At 50.9% G+C, this 19,380-nt stretch overlaps 1 protein-coding gene across 1 annotated transcript in view; it reads right to left on the reverse strand.

Annotated features, from left to right (window-relative positions):
• Nucleotides 1–19,380, reverse strand: part of LOC122941120 (pancreatic lipase-related protein 2-like) — a 133,762-nt gene that overhangs the window by 8,203 nt on the left and 106,179 nt on the right. The gene's annotated exons all lie outside the window — the stretch shown is intronic.

A 19,380-nucleotide genomic window follows, 5' to 3' on the forward strand; every position in this document is an offset into this window, starting at 1 on the left:
CAGTAATTGTCATCCCTTGACAGTAATTTACATTCTCCCAATTAGCCACCAATTCCCACTTTTCCCATCCCTCTCTTGTAGGCAGCCCCAGTATACAGTGTGATAAGAGAAAGTATAATAGAACAAAACAATTAGAAATATGAGGCTATCAGAGAAGGCGGTGTGAATATATATTGGATAAATAGAGAAATATGTTACTACCATAATATGGGAGTGGCGATTAATAGGGAGAAAACCTTAAGTTAGGTAGAAGATGGCTATAAGGAAACACCTCCTAAAGGGAACCTCCAGAGAGAACAAGAATGGAGATATCATCACAGCCGGAGCCTAAGTCCGTGAACATGCGCGTCAGCGATGCGCCGGGCCCAGTGTATTGAGGAGGCTGACGACTAAGTCGGCGAGCATGCGCAATGGCTGAAGTATCGGAGAGCAATTACATCAACTGGGCATGCGTGACAGCACCCGATGACGAGGACCAATCGGAAGGAGGGAGCTGACGTCGGACGGGCGGAGCCATGACGTAAATAGACGCCTGCCAATGACGAGGACCAATTGAAGTGAAGTAGCCGAGGTCAAGAGGTGGTAGTTATGACGAAAGTAGGCCGAACTAGAGTATACATCCAATCGGCATTTGAATAAAAACGTTCCACCACACCCCCCAGTGAGGCTCCCAGCAATGATGTCACAAACAAAGGTTTCATAAGCTGGTCGCAAGGAAGACACGCTTACACTCTGCCCTAACCCCTGAAGACGCCGTGATACGGCGAAACATGTCGGGGGGCAGCATGAGGCTCTGAATTTTATGGCAGTTTATCATTGGGCCATAACAGCATATTAAAATGAACTGCACTGAACACATCTAAAATACAGGCAAGCGCGCAGCCTGCTAATAAAAGTGTATATTCAAACCCAGCCAGATGACAGTTCTGACAGGGTAAACCAAAGATATATACAAATGGCCAGTGATCACTGAGAATTTTAATACAATTAGTTATTTACACCATAAGTATTAATAATATGAAATAAAAGCTAAGTCTTAGTTAAGTAGGTAGGCGCAGAGAAAGTGGTGTAATTTAGTCCTATAGGACATTAGTAGTAGATACTCTACAATATCCTCCCAGCTGAAGGGCTCTGGACCTGGGTCTGTCACCTTACCGTCCTGCTGAGCCTTCTCAATGGAGTGGAAGAGATCTCGGTAGTCCTGCTCCAGTTCCCACTCCAGGGTTGCTAGGTGAGCCAGGTCTTTCTCTACTTCATGGGGGTCATCCCACTCATGCCTAGCCTCCCTCTCATAGAAAATGTCCTGAAGTCTGGACTGTGCAGGGCTCCCGAAGTCAGGCTCTGCAAAGGACTCCCATAACAAGCCAGGACCATCAAACTCCTCTCCCTCTGGCTTGTCATGCTCAGCTGTCCAGGGTATAAACTGTGCCACATACCACCAAAGCGCCTGGTAGGCATCCTCCAGCCATAGCTCCTGCCATACCCGGTGCTGTAGTTCTATCACCCATTCCTCCAGGGGCTGCTCTCCCAGGAAGGACATCCGCAGGGCCACTTGCTTCTGCAACCGCTGCTCTTCACTGGGGAGACTCTCACCTCGCTGGTATTGTACATTATCCAGGGCCTGGTACCAGATGCCTTTCCTTAATGCATCCCGGCCATCCAGGTCCTCCTCCTCGTATAACACTGCTGGTTCCATCCTGGTGCTTTTAGGGTCGCTGTACTGGGACATGCGTTGCCCTTAAATTGTAGAATCCAAAGAAATGGTGTCTCCTGTAGCTGTCCTTCTGGCTGTAGGAACGATCCCGCTGCTTGCCACCAATGTAACGGACCCGTTTCCGCAGACAAGGGGTTAAAGTCCGTTTAGGCGATATGCCCCTTTCCGAGAGACAGGCACAGCTACTGCAGAACACCAACCTCCCGAACTGGATACAAAATAGCACTCCAAACTGGAACCTCGCAAATAGCTGTCAGTCGACGAACAGGAAAAGGATCCAATCAGCTTACACTCCTGGCAATCAGTCTCCAACAGCATACAGGGAATCCCCCCAATAACGAGACAAGGCTCCGTGTTGAGGGTCAAGCAGTGCTCTGAAGTGCTGGCACACCCAGCCTGGTTTTTATTACAGTTTGTTGCAGATACAACACATCCCCACAATGCATCATGGTTTCCTCCCCTCTGTCCCGGAGACGACCGAAGACAATCCAATTATCTCTCAGGACAAAGGGAGATCGCCAATACACATGTGGAGACAACAGGACAGACATCACCACCCAAACACACAATGGCACACCCCCACAGCAAACACAGACATGTAACATATCCCCAGATAGCTCAAGTCTGAGTGCATATCATTAGGTGAATGGCACTCAGAATACACGAATACAATAATATTAGCTATCTGGGTGCCCTCACATAACATACAATTTAACCGAACGCATAATAACATAAAATACAATTCTACAGACAGATATAAGCTGTGCGGCCGGTCTGTCTTCTCCTTTACAGTTACTATGGGCCATAATCCTGAGGCAAGAGGCTTTTAAACAGCCCCCTCCAAAACCCAGTGGCGAGGTTGGTTTCGCCACAGATATATACATTACTATGAGGATATATACATTACTATGAGGATATATACATCACTATGAGGATATATACATTACTATGAGGATATATACATTACTATGAGGATATATACAGATCCCACATTACGGCTGTGAGTGACATGGAGTGGATGTGCTGCTATTCTGGACTACTGGGTGATGACGGTGTGACTACCGTACCGCCACGTAGATACAGATATCCCATTGGTGACCGACGTTGACCCGCCGGCCCCCGATGCTTGGATCAGCTCTGTCTGCTGAATACTGCGGCGCTCAGGCACTGTACGAGTGCCTGTCAAATCTACATGGGCGGTGTTTCGGCACACGCATGCGCCCTGAAGCAATGTTCTAAAGTGGCCATTTTTGATGTGGTTTGCACGTCTTGCATCACCACTGTGAATCTCGCGACAGCGGTTTGAGCGGCGCATGCGCCTTTCTCCTTTCCGGACGCCAACAAGCTCCCATCATGTCCACCTTGCCTGAAGTGATTCATTCAAAGGTTTTTAATTTATATTACGTTACACACATTTGTTCACTTGTCACTTGTGATTAATAATTATGGAGTTTTTGCGATTGTGTATTGTTTTTATTACACTGTGAAATTTTTATGAACATATTAACAATGCTGCTATATTGAATCACGTTGTTACACTGACCATTGTTGTAATATGGCTGTAATATTTATGCATTTGCACTTTATTATATGATGTATCAATTTGTATTAAGTGAATTACTTGCACTATATATAGTTGTAATTTGGCACATGTTACTCAGCTGGAAAAAGCCTCTATAGTGAGAGCTGAAACGTCGCTGACGAGTGAATAAACCGTCCACTTTTTCACAATCATCTGGAGTGCTGCCTTCTTTTTGCTACATTATATATATATACACATCACTAAGAGGGTATTTATGTCACTTTTTGCTAAACCACATGTCACAGTCCTATTGGCTCATTTGGGTGACACCCAGGGCTTTGCTAATAAAGAGTCTTCTGCTGTTTGGAGCGGGAAGAGGTGAAAGAAGTTTTGTCTCCTCGTTGTTTTACTCCCAGACATATTTTGAGATTTGGAGCATTGCAGAGGTGTATAATTGGGATTGCTTAGTGATCTTCCCAACAATACGTTGCCTTCGTGACTCGTTCCGGGCACAGGGTGTACTGGAATTGCTGTGGGGTTATCTCTGTGCACATCTGTATGACCTGTCTTTTGTCCGTACTAATCATCTCATGAATTTAGGCCACTGGTTTATCTGGACCTAAAAATTGTCAGTGGGGATGATGCCATCCAAGCTTAGGGAACTGTGTTGTAGGATGGGACGTGACAAGAGAAAGGGAAAAGGAAAAGAGAAAGTAGGGAATGAGCGGTGAAAAATAGTGATAACAGGAAGGTCGAGGTGTGGAGCTGGTTGTGGAATTATCAACAGGTGGAAAGTGTAAGGAGGGCAGAGAGCCGATCTTCAGGGATTTGTTCTCTAACAGGGAATGAAAACGGAGATGGATGAAAGTATATGGATCGAAGTATGTGATGACTTTAATAAAAGTCAAGAAATAAGATAATCCGGAATAATGTGATGTTTCTGGATTTTAATAATACTAATTACGAAGTTTGTTCTCTTTCCTCGGAGATGAAGATTCTGCGAGATTCTACCATTTAGTTATTGTGGGCTGTGAATGAAGACTGCAGAGACTGTGGGGTCTGGTACCTGTGTGTAGTTGGGGATTTACAGTACGCTTCTAATACCTACACACCGTAATCAGATCTCCCAAAAAATTGGGTTACAGAAAATCCACGCGGTAAAAAATTGAGCTCGTTGTTAAAGTTAATATTGGGTGAATATTTTTTTTATTTTTGAAAACAATGGTTTTATGGGTTTTATTTCGCAGCTATACATAGTGGAAGCCAGGAAAGCCTGGAGGCTCCGCGCTAATTTACTTTTACTTCCTTCCAAATGTGTAATTAGGTGATGACTGTTTAATTTGCAGGAATGACGAGGGAGACCCCGACAGAACATCCGGATAGACTGATGTAACTAATGAATTGTCCTTTTGTGGTTTGGAGAAGTGTGATGTCAAAATGGGCCCTTTGTCTGTTTTATGTTTCCATTGTGTTACATGATACATATGTTGCATTTTAACTGTTGTATGTTCAGACATACGGGGGCTGTGACGAACCACACCTCGCAGCCACGCCTGACGGCGCTGTACGTCTGGATCATATGGTACAGTTTCGTCACTGGTTACCAAGACGTAATGTTACGCCCTCCCTGGAAGTACATGAGGTCAGCTTGGCACAGTTCTACACTGCCCACACAGGCACAGGGAGGCACGGTGAGTGACTGACCCACAGCGTGGCACAACCCTGACCGGCTGAGACTGCCCCAGTGAAACAGAGCCCTGCCAGCCCGCTAGACTGCCACCAGTTCCTCATTAGATATTAGCCCGATCCATTAATGGGATTATATCTGGCCAGAAGCCAACCCAGGTGGCATGTAACGGTAAATTGAGACGCAGACGTGTGGGATTCGTGGATCAAGATAAAGAACAGCGCAAGATTTCCAGGTCCCTCCAAACACTTTACACGGCGTCACCCTGCACGGTCACATTAACCCTTAGTCGGTCACGCCCCTCCCTGCCTCTGGGAGGATGCCACTCACCCTCCCTTTAGCCTGGCATCTAGAAATAAAAAAAACGCATTATGGCCCTTAGCTCCTTGCCGGAAGATCATTGGGAGATGGTTCTGGTACCAACGGATCCACCTGGACTGCTGGTGCATTTGGAGACCAAACATGGTGCTGTTATTTGGTTCCTACTAGGATTTCTCCATATATCCTCTTCCCTGCGTCCTATAAGCAAACGAAGACCGGGAGAATGTCCGTCTTGGTCCCAGGGTCTCAAAGACGTAGACAGTGTATGTCTGAGATGTACGATCATTTCATAATCCCTTATGAACTCTCAGTTCCATGATGTCTAGAGAATTTGTTTGAGGTAGATGAGCAGCTCAGGCCCCCACAGGCTCTATTATACATTAGGAGAGTGCGGTCAGCCTGGGAGATGCACATGAACCGTGTTCCCCGAGCTGATCATGGTCATATCACACATGATAGGCCAAGATAAACATGCAGTATGTCTACAGCCTGCATTTTTTTTGCAGACCCATTGAGTTCTATGGGTTTGAGGTCTGCATTTTGTGGACCAGAATAGGACGTGTTCTACAGAACTGACATACGGATGCAGAAAGCACATGGATGACATCCACACATGAGAATCATTGATACAGAAACAGTAGCCCATATCGCAGATGATAGATTTAGATACAGAGGCACAGCAGACTGTATCTGACATGATAAGCTTAGATACACACCAGGCAGTACCATACAAGATGGGATTAGATACACAGCTCAACGGGCAGTATCGCACACAACAGGCTGTGTGTTGTAGGATATTATCTGTGGGTCCGCCATGTTGTCTTAGTCAGACATCTTATATTTCTACATTAAAGCTTAGATAAAGAGTCACCTTGAATACTGATGGATTGTTGCTAAGAAAATAGAGGTCCTTTGGTGATCAATTAAAGCATATGTTTTGTAAAGAGGACGAGTTAGTTATGAGATCATGGAGTCTCGGTGACAGGTTGGTGTCCTCCAGAGCTTCTTCTAGAGATCACAGAGTCTCAGTGACAGGCTGGTGTCCTCCAGAGCTTCTTCTAGAGATCACAGAGTCTCAGTGACAGGTTGGTGTCCTCCAGACCTTCTTCTAGAGATCATAGAGTCTCAGTGACAGGTTGGTGTCCTCCAGAGCTTCTTCTAGAGATCATAGAGTCACAGTGACAGGTTGGTGTCCTCCAGAGCTTCTTCTAGAGATCACAGAGTCTCAGTGACAGGTTGGTGTCCTCCAGACCTTCTTCTAGAGAACATAGAGTCTCAGTGACAGGTTGGTGTCCTCCAGAGCTTCTTCTAGAGATCATAGAGTCACAGTGACAGGTTGGTGTCCTCCAGAGCTTCTTCTAGAGATCACAGAGTCTCAGTGACAGGTTGGTGTCCTCCAGACCTTCTTCTAGAGAACATAGAGTCTCAGTGACAGGTTGGTGTCCTCCAGAGCTTCTTCTAGAGATCATAGAGTCTCAGTGACAGGTTGGTGTTCTCCAGAGCTTCTTCTAGAGAACATAGAGTCTCAGTGACAGGTTGGTGTCCTCCAGAGCTTCTTCTAGAGATCATATAGTCACAGTGACAGGTTGGTGTCCTCCAGACCTTCTTCTAGAGATCACAGAGTCTCAGTGACAGGTTGGTGTCCTCTAGACCTTCTTCTAGAGATCATAGAGTCTCAGTGACAGGTTGGTGTCCTCCAGAGCTTCTTCTAGAGATCATAGAGTCACAGTGACAGGTTGGTGTCCTCCAGAGCTTCTTCTAGAGATCACAGAGTCTCTGTGACAGGTTGGTGTCCTCCAGACCTTCTTCTAGAGATCATAGAGTCTCAGTGACAGGTTGTGGCCTCCAGAGCTTCTTCTAGAGATCACAGAGTCTCAGTGACAGGCTGGTGTCCTCCAGAGCTTCTTCTAGATACTTAATTATTGGACACTTTTAGCTTCTTTTGTTTATGGCAAACACACACTTTCAAGGATAATGGAATCAGAGGACGATGGATGAAAAGTTAAAGATGCATAAGAAAACATTCATTACATTATGAAGTATAAAGAAGTGGAGGTCTTCCTTATGCATATTGATTAGTGTTGACCGATCATGCTCGGCCGAACATCATTTCGGCTCGAGCATCTCGATGCTCGGCACATGGCTGTATTCGGCCAAAAACCAATAGAGCGCAATGCTCGAGTCTCCTCCCCGCACGTAGCAGCCAATAAATGTCCAGATAAGTCCTGCTCTAACTGTAATGCCGTAGCCATGTTGGTTACTGGCATTACAGTGATTGGCTGGCCGGAAGCAACCTGCGCTAAATTGCTAAAACTTTACAGACCCAAAAATCCTTTTAAGGACTGTTGTGTGTGGCAGCAATATCTATTTTTGCGCATCCTGCACTAAATAGCGTGCAATAGTTAGGCCGCTGCAGACAGCAACATTCTCTGCGCTACAATATAGCAAAAAGACCGGCACTTATTGCTCATATATTATTTCATAGTGACGCGTTTCAGCACCAGTGTGCTTTCTTCAGACAATATACAAACATCTCACATGCAATCTTTAAATAGGCTAATGAAATACAGAGGAACTGACATCATCAGCAAGACTCCTCCCCCTCATTGACGATAATGGCTGTATAATGAAAAGTATATAGTGGGATGTTATCCTATTCATTTGGTAATCAATTCCGCTATGAAAAAAAGAAAATACATTTATAGACTATAAACAAGCAGGATACATAAAAGGAAGCTAGACACATTGTATTCACGCTTGAGGCCCCTGGGTTCCATCGTTTGTAAACAATGGATCCAGTAGGCCTCTCTCTTTAGTAGCAATTTATTTCTGTAACCTCCACGACGGGCTAACGAAACACTTTCAATGATTTGATACCGTAGTTGTGCAATATTATGCTTTTTTTCGTGGATGTCATATAACTGTTATATTTTGTGTTTGCAGAAGAAGAAAAAGATAATATTCCTTTCAGATTCATTTTGTAATGTAAGGTAAGCTCAGTGACACAGCAGAAACAACAGAAAGTATAGTGTTAATCTGTTGTTGCTGGGAAGAAGTCTAGACCAATCACAGCCAGCTTCTCACACAGCAAGAGTTCTCACCAATCACAGCCAGCCTCACACACAGCCTGTCTGGAAATTCCCCTAACAGGAGCTGGAATCATTACTCACCAGAGACAGGAGCTGAACACACACACACACAGATCCAGCCAGATTTCAGTTTTATGTAGGCAAAGAGGCCAAAATAGGTATTTAATACAGATATGATGTGTTCCTGTTGTTAATAGTGTGATTAGATCTGTATACTGAACTGGTTATATGTGTTTACTTGCAGTTCCACCAATTGCAAACTACAAATAGCAATCCATACAAATTGCATACAGCTGAGTAGAACTATTGGTTAACCTCAGATATACCTGTCAGAGAGATCATAAAGTGCTTAAATAACCTAAAGTGACAGTACAGATACTGCTGCGCCTGCCACAGTTAGGTCAACAAGTCAGGAGGATGAGCAGAGTGAGGAAGTGGACGAGGAGGTGGTGGACGATGAAGTCACTGACCCAACCTGGGTGGAAAGCCGAGTGAGGACATCAGTACTGAGGGGGAGGGATCTGCAGCACCGCAACAGGCTGGAAGAGGCAGTGGCGTGGCAAAATAGAGTAGGCGGGCCACACCAAACACGCCCTTGCGAAAATCTCCCCTGCCAAGGGGTAGGTGTTCCGCAGTCTGGCGCTTTTTGGAGGAAAGTGCAGATGACAAAAGAATTTCAACCTGTGCCATACAAAAATGAGCACGGGCATGAACACTAGCAACCTCACCACCACCAGCATGATCTGCCACATGGCATCAAAGCACAGTAATGGGTGGGCTGAATGCCTGGGTCCACAATCTGTGTCTGCAGGTCACTCCACTGCCTTCTATTCCCCTGTGTTACGTGCTGTCCAATCCCCTGTCGAAGGCACAGACCCGGATGCCTCCCGCCCTGCACCTGGACCTTCACAAGCACCATCAGCAACCACATCCACTTCCGTGTCCCAGCGCAGCGTACAAATGTCCTTACCCCAGACATTTGAATGCAAGTGCAAATACCCAGCCAAACACCCACCAACAGGCCATAGCACTAAATGCGCAACTGTCCAAATTACTGGCCCTGAAAATGTTGCCATGTAGGCTTGTGGATACTTAGGCCTTCCGCAGCCTGATGTCGGAGGCCATCCCTCATTACGCAGTCCCCAGACGCCACTATTTTTCATGGTGTGCCGTGTTTGCCTTACACCAGCATGTGTCCCGTAACATCACCCGTGCCCTGACCAACGCAGTTACTGGGAAGGTCTACTTAACCACTAACACATGGACAAGTGTTTTCAGCCAGGGACGCTACATTTCCCTGATGGCTACATTTCACACTGGGTGAACGTTGTGGAGGCCGGGAGCGAGTCAGACCCTGGGATGGCACAGGTGCTACCGACGCCAAGGATTGCGGGCCCTAATTCCATCAGGGTTTACGCCACCACCTACGTTAGTGGCTCCAACCCCCACTTCTCCTCCTCCTCCTCCACTTCCACCTCAGAATTATCCTCTTGCAGCACCAGTCAGCCATCAGTCGGTAGCTGGAAGCAGTGTAGCACTGCAGTGAGGAAGCGGCAACAGGCCGTGCTGAAGCTGATCTGCTTAGGTGACAAACAGCACACCGCTGCAGAGCTATGGCAGGGGATAAAAGACCAGACTGAGCTGTGGCTCTCACCACTCAACCTAGAACCAGGCATGGTTGTGTCTGATAATGGTCGTAACTTGGTGGCGGCTTTGGAGCTTGGCAAGCTCACACACATCCCATGCCTAGCCCACGTCTTCAACTTAGTGGTTCACTCAAGTTTCTCAAAACCTGCCCCAATTTGCCTGAGCTACTGGTGAAGGTGCGCCGCGTGTGTGCCCATTTCCGCAACTCATCGACAGCTTCCGCCAGTCTGTCAATGCTGCAGCAGCGCTTACAATTGCCAGCTCACCGACTGTTGTGCAACGTGAGCACGCACTGGAACTCCACGTTCCACATGTTGGCCAGGCTTTGTGAGCAGCAGAGGGCAGTAGTGGAATACCAGCTGCAACATGGTCGCCTTTCCAGTCAGCTTCCGCTCTTCACAAGCGAGGAGTGGGCATGGATGTCTGACCTTTGTGAGGAATCAACACAGATGGTGAGCGGCGATAACGGTATTATCAGCGTCACCATCCCACTTCTGTGTCTACTAAAATGCTCGCTGCTCACAATTAAGGCCAAACCTTTGCATGTGGAAGAGGTGGAAATGGGGGAAGACATTACACAGGATGATAGCCAGACCACCCTCCGTTCATCTTCTCAGCGCGATTGGATGATGATGAAGAGGAGGAGGAGCAGGAGACGGTTGCCTCCACTACAGAGGGTAGTACCCATGGAAGTTTAATTTTATCTGTTCAACGTGGATGGGCAGAAGAGGAGGAAGAGGATGAGGAGATTGAGAGTGATCCTCCTGATGATGACAGCGAAGTCTTGTTGGTACTATGCACACATGGCTGACTTTATGTTAGGCTGCCTTTCGCGTGACCCACGCGTTTTACGCATTTTGGACAACACCGATTATTGGTTGTTCACCCTTCTCAACCCCCGCTACAAAGATAACTTCTCATCTCTCATTCTTGTGGTGGAGAGGACGAGCAAAATGGCGCAATACCAGACGGTCCTTGTGGAAAAATTGCTCCAAAAATTTCTAGCTGACAACACTTGCGGCAGAGTCCGTAGTTCCTTGGGCAACCGAGGAGGGGAGACGAGGGGAACACACAGCAGTTCCAACAGAGGCAGAGCAACACTCTCCAAAGCCTGGGACAGTTTTTATGACACTCCGCCAGCACCCTCACTCTGATGCACGGCCTAGTGTCACAAGGAGGGAAACATTGTGGAAGATGGTGAAGGAGTACTTAGCAGACCGTGTTAGCGTCCTCAATGATCCCTCAGTGCCTTACAACTACTGGGTGTCCAAGCTGGACACGTGGCACAAACTGGCACTTTACGCCTTGGAGGTGCTGGCCTGCCCTGCCGCCAGCGTTTTGTCTGAGCGGATAAGCGTATCTGTGACAAACCCCCCGCCAATCCCGTCGTACTATGCCACAGTTGTCATACAGGACTCGTCCACTAGAGACTTCTGGAGGTGAATCCACTGTGAGCACAGTAGAAGTTTAAGATTGGTTGGTGTGCCCAAACAAGATAAATTCGGAAAATATAAATTAACGATTTCACGCTGGAAATCAGTTTAATTTGCTGCCACCTCTCTTCGTATTGAATGGGGGCGAAGAGATCCCGGCTAGCTAATCCTAAAGGGAAGAAGTGGTTATTTGCAGCCTAGCTAACCAATTAACAATTTTGAGAAATAAGACAATAAGAGTTCTTAGCATAAACCAGATAATCAAGGAACAAGGGCAAAACTAGAACGATGAAATCGTTAGTTTTATTCTAAAAACTATACACAAAAAACATATACATTATAACTGACAGATAAATCTACCTGCCAGTCGAACAGATTGGTTGGATAGAAATAGGTAAGAAGTGGAAGGAAATAGAATGTCTGTAAGTTCAGAAATACCGTGGTATAGTCCAGTAAAAGATAAAGTCTTTGTAAGGAATAACCCAAGATGGCAGGGTGCCTGTGTCCAGCGGGCGGTCGTGATGTAGTCGACGTCAGATGAAGGACACCGACCTGAGTGTGTCACTGTTTTTACCCCCTCTGAAGCAGGGAGTGGTTATGACACGTACAGGTCCAGCCTTGTGTAATTGGAACAGGGGCAGTCCTTTGCCCCATAGGGAGAACATCTGGCAGAATCTTTGCTTTACCCATTTCTCCATATCCCGTAAGTCCAATCAAGAAATAGAGTTAATATTGATAATCAGTACAATTTTACGCATCATCTGATACCAAATATGACTGGAAGATAATACAGGGTGCCCGAGAACCTTTATATCTCAGAGCGGGAATCTCTGATTTGCCCGTGGGTTTCCTGGAAGGTGGGTTAGAAGAACCAAAACCATCTCTGAAGAGATGGTTCCATTCATATTTCCATAACCCATGAAATATTAGGAAAATATGGGAAAAATATGAAGTCTATGGATTGAAGGTGACTTTCAGGTCATCTTCCTTCCTGTACCAACCAGCTGTGTGATAAGAATCTGTCCTTTTTTTCTGAAGCTCGCTGCCCAGGCTAAAGGTGTGAGACCTCCTGCGATGCCACACAGACTGGGAAGATACATGTTTTATGAGGTTTTGTCATGATGATTTGCGATTTCTTCGTGTTGCTGAGATCGCATATCGTCACATCTGCCTGTCAACTGAAAATGCTGACAGGTTGACTCTTATAAAATTGAACAAGGCCTGGATCGCCCCTGACTTCTCTGCTCCACCAGAGGAAAGCGGCCGAACATAAAGGCACTTTACATGTGTTGTTTATAATGTACTGAATACACTGTATTCCCTGCACCCCTTCCACCACAAACAGGGGTATATGGTTCAATCTTCCTTTTCTCATGCTCCTGCTCCTCTTCCGTCATATCAACATGCTTATTAGTCTGTCCTCGCTCATAATGTTTTATAGGGTCAGCTCACCAGCAGGCCCTCACCTACAATCTTTTAGAGGGTCAGCTCACCTGCAGGCCCTCAACAATAATGTTTTATTACAGGGTCAGCTCAGCTGCAGGCCTTCATGTGTAATGTTTTAGAGGGTCAGCTCACCAGCAGACCCTTGCATATAATGTTTTTGAGGGCCAGCTCAGCAGCAGGCACTTGCCCATCATTTTTGCGATGCTCAGATCAGTAGCAGGCACTCGTCCCTAATGTTTTTGAGGTCAGCTCACCAGAAGGCCCTCGCCCTTGATGTTTTAGAGGGTCCCCAGCAGGCCCTTGCTCCAAATTTTTTTGAGGGTCACCAGCAGGCCATCAATCATAATTTTTCAAGGCAGTGTATGATGCCCTCCTTTATGTGTAATAAAGGGTGTATTGGAGCGCCGGTTCCTTGTAATTTTTGGCAACCCTTTCCCTTAGTGAATAGGCTTTATGAGTGTAGAAGTCCCACTACCTGAACAATTGTACCACAATGTGAATGAGGCCCTCCATTATGTGATATACAGGTTGTATCGGAGCCTCTTCCCTGTAATTTTTGGCAGCACTTGCACTTTATATATAAATATACAGGAAAGAATGTTTCCAAACAATTTTTCCTCTAAAATTTTATCTTCGGTTTTCTGCGTATTATTGTCAGTCTGTAAAAGTGGCGTACTACTTGGACAACATGGTTCCCAGCAGCGACCTTGGAGTCCAAGATGCATCCAGACATCCTCCCCATGCTGTTCCTGAACCATTTCGGTGGTGTTACCATCAATTTCTGACCTTTTCCTATGAACCAGACGCCCTCCCCTCTTCAGAGCAGACGGTGCCTGGTTTAATGCTCGGGTTCTCCCCTTGACTTCCATTGTGTTTGGGTGCTCAGTAGAGAACCCGAGCATCCCGGGGTGTTCAACGCGAGCACTTTGGTGCTCGATCAACACACTAATATTGATGTTGGAGGTGCAACCTATGTATGTCAATGGTTACGAATAGTAAAGTATTTGTGGGGTCACGTTATGTATAATAATGATGTAATTTTGGTGGTCACCATTCACTCCTATGGATTGCGGCACACTGCGGCGAATCTGTATAATATACTAATTATTCCTTTGTACTCTGGGGTATAAAAGAGCTTGTTTGGGTGCATATCGAGGCTCAGCGCTGCCTTTTACCACCGCTGCTTCACAATTCCATCTACCTCATGTCATAGTCGTCCATGTTGCCTTCCGCAATTTGCGGAACGGAACAGGCGCCGGCAATATAAATGCCTATTCTTGTCCGCAAAGCGTGGACAAGAATAGGACATGTTAGATTTTTTTAGCGGGGCCACGGAGTGCTGTCTTTTGCGGCCCCATTGAAGTGAATAAGTCTGCATCCGAGCCGCCAACGGTCGTGTGCATGAGGCCTGACTTATATTTATTTCTACGCTGTCTTGCTGCTCTTATCTCTGTATAAACAGAATCATTTGTCTCAAGAGGTTTTGTGTTGCTGCGACCAATTTCTAACAGTTTGGTACTGGTGAGTATCACGTCTGATATGGCAGGTAACGGACGTGCGGCGCAGTGAGGAGGGAAGAAGGCTATCCTTTTACTAGGGAGAGAGATTATATAGTAGCTGGGAGCGGCTGACAGAGAACAGCTGAAAGGAAAAGCTACAGATTCCTAAATAGGACAAAAAGGATTGCAAACCTAAGCAGGAAAACCTGGATTGGAATCCATTCCTACCACTAGGTCATGGAGTGATCTCTTGAAACCGAGCGAGTAGCCACCCGCTGTGACCTTCTGGCCTCAGGCACAACAGGGTCAGCGATAAGTCTTAACACCCTCGTGACAGTGGGTGGGCAATTCTGCTAAAAGACTTTTGTATTTGAGAAGAAGCTTATGTCAAGAACACAAACACACCAGGCCAGATGAATGTTCCTGGATGGTGTAATATGAACATATGAAATAAACACCAAGCTGGATCAGTGTTCCCGGATGGTGAAGACATTTAATACACACAAACAATAATAGCTGTGAGACGAGCCTCTGTGCGTGCTCTCCCCGCCTCGACGAGCCTCAGTGCGTGCTCTCCCCGCCTCGACGAGCCTCAGTGCGTGCTCTCCCCACCTCGACGAGCCTCTGTGCGTGCTCTGCTCGCCTCTACAAGCCTCTGTGCGTGCTCTCCCCGCCTCGACGAGTCTCGGTGCGTGCTCTCCCCGCCTCGATGAGCCTCAGTGCGTGCTCTCCCCACCTCGACGAGCCTCTGTGCGTGCTCTCCCCGCCTCGACGAGCCTCAGTGCGTGCTCTCCCCGCCTCGACGAGCCTCAGTGCGTGCTCTCCCCACCTCGACGAGCTTCAGTGCGTGCTCTCCCCGCCTCGACGAGCCTCAGTGCGTGCTCTCCCCGCCTCGACGAGCCTCAGTGCGTGCTCTCCCCGCCTCGACGAGCCTCTGTGCATGCTCTCCCGACCTCGACGAGCCGCTGTGCGTGCTCTCCCCGCCTCGACGAGCCTCTGTGCGTGCTCTCCCCGCCTCGACGAGCCTCTGTGAGTGCTCTCCCCGCCTCGCCGAGCCTCAGTGCGTGCTCTCCCCGCCTCGACGAGCCTCTGTGCGTGCTCTCCCCGCCTTGACGAGCCTCTGTGCGTGCTCTCCCTGCCTCGACGAGCCTCAGTGCGTGCTCTCCCCGCCTCGACGAGCCTCAGTCCGTGCTCTCCCCGCCTCGACATGCCTCTGTGCGTGCTCTCCCCGCCTCGACGAGCCTCAGTGCGTGCTCTCCCCACCTCGACGAGCCTCAGTGCGTGCTCTCCCCGCCTCGACGAGCCTCAGTGCGTGCTCTCCCCGCCTCGACGAGCCTCAGTGCGTGCTCTCCCCGCCTCGACGAGCCTCTGTGCGTGCTCTCCCGACCTCGACGAGCCTCTGTGCGTGCTCTCTCCGCCTCAACGAGCTGCTGTGCGTGCTCTCCCCGCCTTGCCGAGCCTCAGTGCGTGCTCTCCCCGCCTCGACGAGCCTCAGTGCGTGCTCTCCCCGCCTCGACGAGCCTCTGTGCATGCTCTCCCGACCTCGACAAGCCTCTGTGCGTGCTCTCCCCGCCTCGACGAGCCTCTGTGTGTGCTCTCCCCGCCTCGCCGAGCCTCAGTGCGTGCTCTCCCCGCCTCGATGAGCCTCTGTGCGTGCCCTCCCCGCCTCGATGAGCCTCTGTGCGTGCTCTCCCCGCCTCGACGAGCCTCTGTGCGTGCTCTCCCTGCCTCGACGAGCCTCAGTGTGTGCTCTCCCCGCCTCGGCGAGCCTCAGTCCGTGCTCTCCCCGCCTCGACGAGCCGCTGTGCGTGCTCTCCCCGCCTCGACGAGCCTCGGTGCGTGCTCTCCCCGCCTCGCCGAGCCTCTGTGCGTGCTCTCCCCGCCTCGGCGAGCCTCATTCCGTGCTCTCCCCGCCTCGACGAGCCGCTGTGCGTGCTCTCCCCGCCTCGACGAGCCTCTGTGCGTGCTCTCCCCGCCTCGGCGAGCCTCTGTGCGTGCTCTCCCTGCCTCGCCGAGCCTCTGTGCGTGCTCTCCCCACCTCGACGAGCCTCTGTGTGTGCTCTCTCCGCCTCAACAAGCTGCTGTGCGTGCTCTCCCCGCCTCGCCGAGCCTCTGTGCATGCTCTCCGTGCTCTCCCCACCTCGACGAGCCTCTGTGCGTGCTCTCTCCGCCTCAACGAGCTGCTGTGCGTGCTCTCCCCGCCTTGCCGAGCCTCAGTGCGTGCTCTCCCCGCCTCGACGAGCCTCAGTGCGTGCTCTCCCCGCCTCGACGAGCCTCTGTGCATGCTCTCCCGACCTCGACAAGCCTCTGTGCGTGCTCTCCCCACCTCGACGAGCCTCAGTGCGTGCTCTCCCCGCCTCGACGAGCCTCAGTGCGTGCTCTCCCCGCCTCGACGAGCCTCAGTGCATGCTCTCCCCGCCTCGACGAGCCTCTGTGCGTGCTCTCCCGACCTCGACGAGCCTCTGTGCGTGCTCTCTCCGCCTCAACGAGCTGCTGTGCGTGCTCTCCCCGCCTTGCCGAGCCTCAGTGCGTGCTCTCCCCGCCTCGACGAGCCTCAGTGCGTGCTCTCCCCGCCTCGACGAGCCTCTGTGCATGCTCTCCCGACCTCGACAAGCCTCTGTGCGCGCTCTCTCCCGCCTCGACGAGCCTCTGTGTGTGCTCTCCCCGCCTCGCCGAGCCTCAGTGCGTGCTCTCCCCGCCTCGATGAGCCTCTGTGCGTGCCCTCCCCGCCTCGATGAGCCTCTGTGCGTGCTCTCCCCGCCTCGACGAGCCTCTGTGCGTGCTCTCCCTGCCTCGACGAGCCTCAGTGCGTGCTCTCCCCGCCTCGGCGAGCCTCAGTCCGTGCTATCCCCGCCTCGACGAGCCGCTGTGCGTGCTCTCCCCGCCTCGACGAGCCTCTGTGCGTGCTCTCCCCGCCTCGCCGAGCCTCTGTGCGTGCTCTCCCCGCCTCGGCGAGCCTCAGTGCGTGCTCTCCCCGCCTCGACGAGCCTCAGTGCGTGCTCTCCCCGCCTCGACGAGCCTCTGTGCGTGCTCTCCCGACCTCGACGAGCTGCTGTGCGTGCTCTCCCCGCCTCGACGAGCCTCTGTGCGTGCTCTCCCCGCCTCGACGAGCCTCTGTGTGTGCTCTCTCCGCCTCAACAAGCTGCTGTGCGTGCTCTCCCCGCCTCGCCGAGCCTCTGTGTGTGCTCTCCGTGCTCTCCCCACCTCGACGAGCCTCTGTGCGTGCTCTCTCCGCCTCAACGAGCTGCTGTGCGTGCTCTCCCCGCCTTGCCGAGCCTCAGTGCGTGCTCTCCCCGCCTCGACGAGCCTCAGTGCGTGCTCTCCCCGCCTCGACGAGCCTCTGTGCGTGCTCTCCCGACCTCGACAAGCCTCTGTGCGTGCTCTCCCCGCCTCGACGAGCCTCTGTGTGTGCTCTCCCCGCCTCGCCGAGCCTCAGTGCGTGCTCTCCCCGCCTCGATGAGCCTCTGTGCGTGCCCTCCCCGCCTCGATGAGCCTCTGTGCGTGCTCTCCCCGCCTCGACGAGCCTCTGTGCGTGCTCTCCCTGCCTCGACGAGCCTCAGTGCGTGCTCTCCCCGCCTCGGCGAGCCTCAGTCCGTGCTCTCCCCGCCTCGACGAGCCGCTGTGCGTGCTCTCCCCGCCTCGACGAGCCTCTGTGCGTGCTCTCCCCGCCTCGCCGAGCCTCTGTGCGTGCTCTCCCCGCCTCGGCGAGCCTCATTCCGTGCTCTCCCCGCCTCGACGAGCCGCTGTGCGTGCTCTCCCCGCCTCGACGAGCCTCTGTGCGTGCTCTCCCCGCCTCGGCGAGCCTCTGTGCGTGCTCTCCCTGCCTCGCCGAGCCTCTGTGCGTGCTCTCCCCACCTCGACGAGCCTCTGTGCGTGCTCTCCCCACCTCGCCGAGCCTCTGTGCGTGCCCTCCCCACCTCGACGAGCCTCTGTGCGTGCTCTCCCCACCTTGACAAGCTGCTGTGCGTGCTCTCCCCGCCTTGCCGAGCCTCAGTGCGTTCTCTCCCCACCTCGCCGAGCCTCTCTGCGCGCTCTTCCCACCTCGACAAGCCTCTGTGCGTGCTCTCCCGGCCTCGACGATCCTCGGTTTATGCTCTCCCCTCCTCAACTAGCCTCAGTGCGTGCTCTCCCCGCCTCGACGAGCCTCAGTGCATGCTCTCCCCGCCTCGACGAGCCTCTGTGCGTGCTCTCCCCACCTCGACGAGCCGCTGTGCGTTCTCTCCAAGTCATTACCACAGAGTGCTGCTCTGCAAACTGACAGCTCCGGACACCAGCAACACTCTTCTGCTGGAGCTGTAGGACCTGCCATGAGGTCACGTGCAGGAGACGGAGCTCAGCAGAGAAGAAGGGGATGAAGGACCTGCGATGACCTCATTATCATGTGACCAGAACAGGAGGAGGAGCTAAGCAGTGCAGTAATGTAATGCAGAAGACCAGTGATGCATGGGAAGAAGTAAAGGATTCAATGTAAGTGCCAGGTAAGTGCTGGGAGTTGTAGTCCTCTCCCCTTACACATTCCCCTGTAATGTGCTCTGATATTAAATAATAATGGCTTAGACATGCTGGGAGTTATAGTCCTCTCCTCTTATACCTCCTGCGGTAATGTGCTCTGCAATAGGGCCAGGACGATGGGTAGGCGAGGGTAGTCATCCTCCTAGGGCGCCACTTCGCCCCATAAAGGGGGGGCGCACTCATGGCGGTCCAAATTCACAAGCCTCAGGCCGCTAGGCCTCAAGCCTGTGAAGCATTAGAACAGCGCAAAAAGCCGCAATGATATCAACGCAACCTCCTGCGCTGGGTCTCGCATGATGACTCATTCCCGTGAGACCCAGGGCAGGAGTAGTGATGTCATTGGTACCGCATGCATCAGGACGCAGCAAGCGGCGAGAGGACAGGAGGGAGGCACTGCTGGGGGCACCAGGAAAGGGGGGAAGGAGATCATTATATATACCTGACACTACTAAGGAGGAATGTCGGAGCATTATATACTGACACTACGGGGGAACATTATATATATACTGG

Source organism: Bufo gargarizans, chromosome 6 (assembly GCF_014858855.1).
Source record: "Bufo gargarizans isolate SCDJY-AF-19 chromosome 6, ASM1485885v1, whole genome shotgun sequence".
Lineage (NCBI taxonomy): Eukaryota > Metazoa > Chordata > Amphibia > Anura > Bufonidae > Bufo > Bufo gargarizans.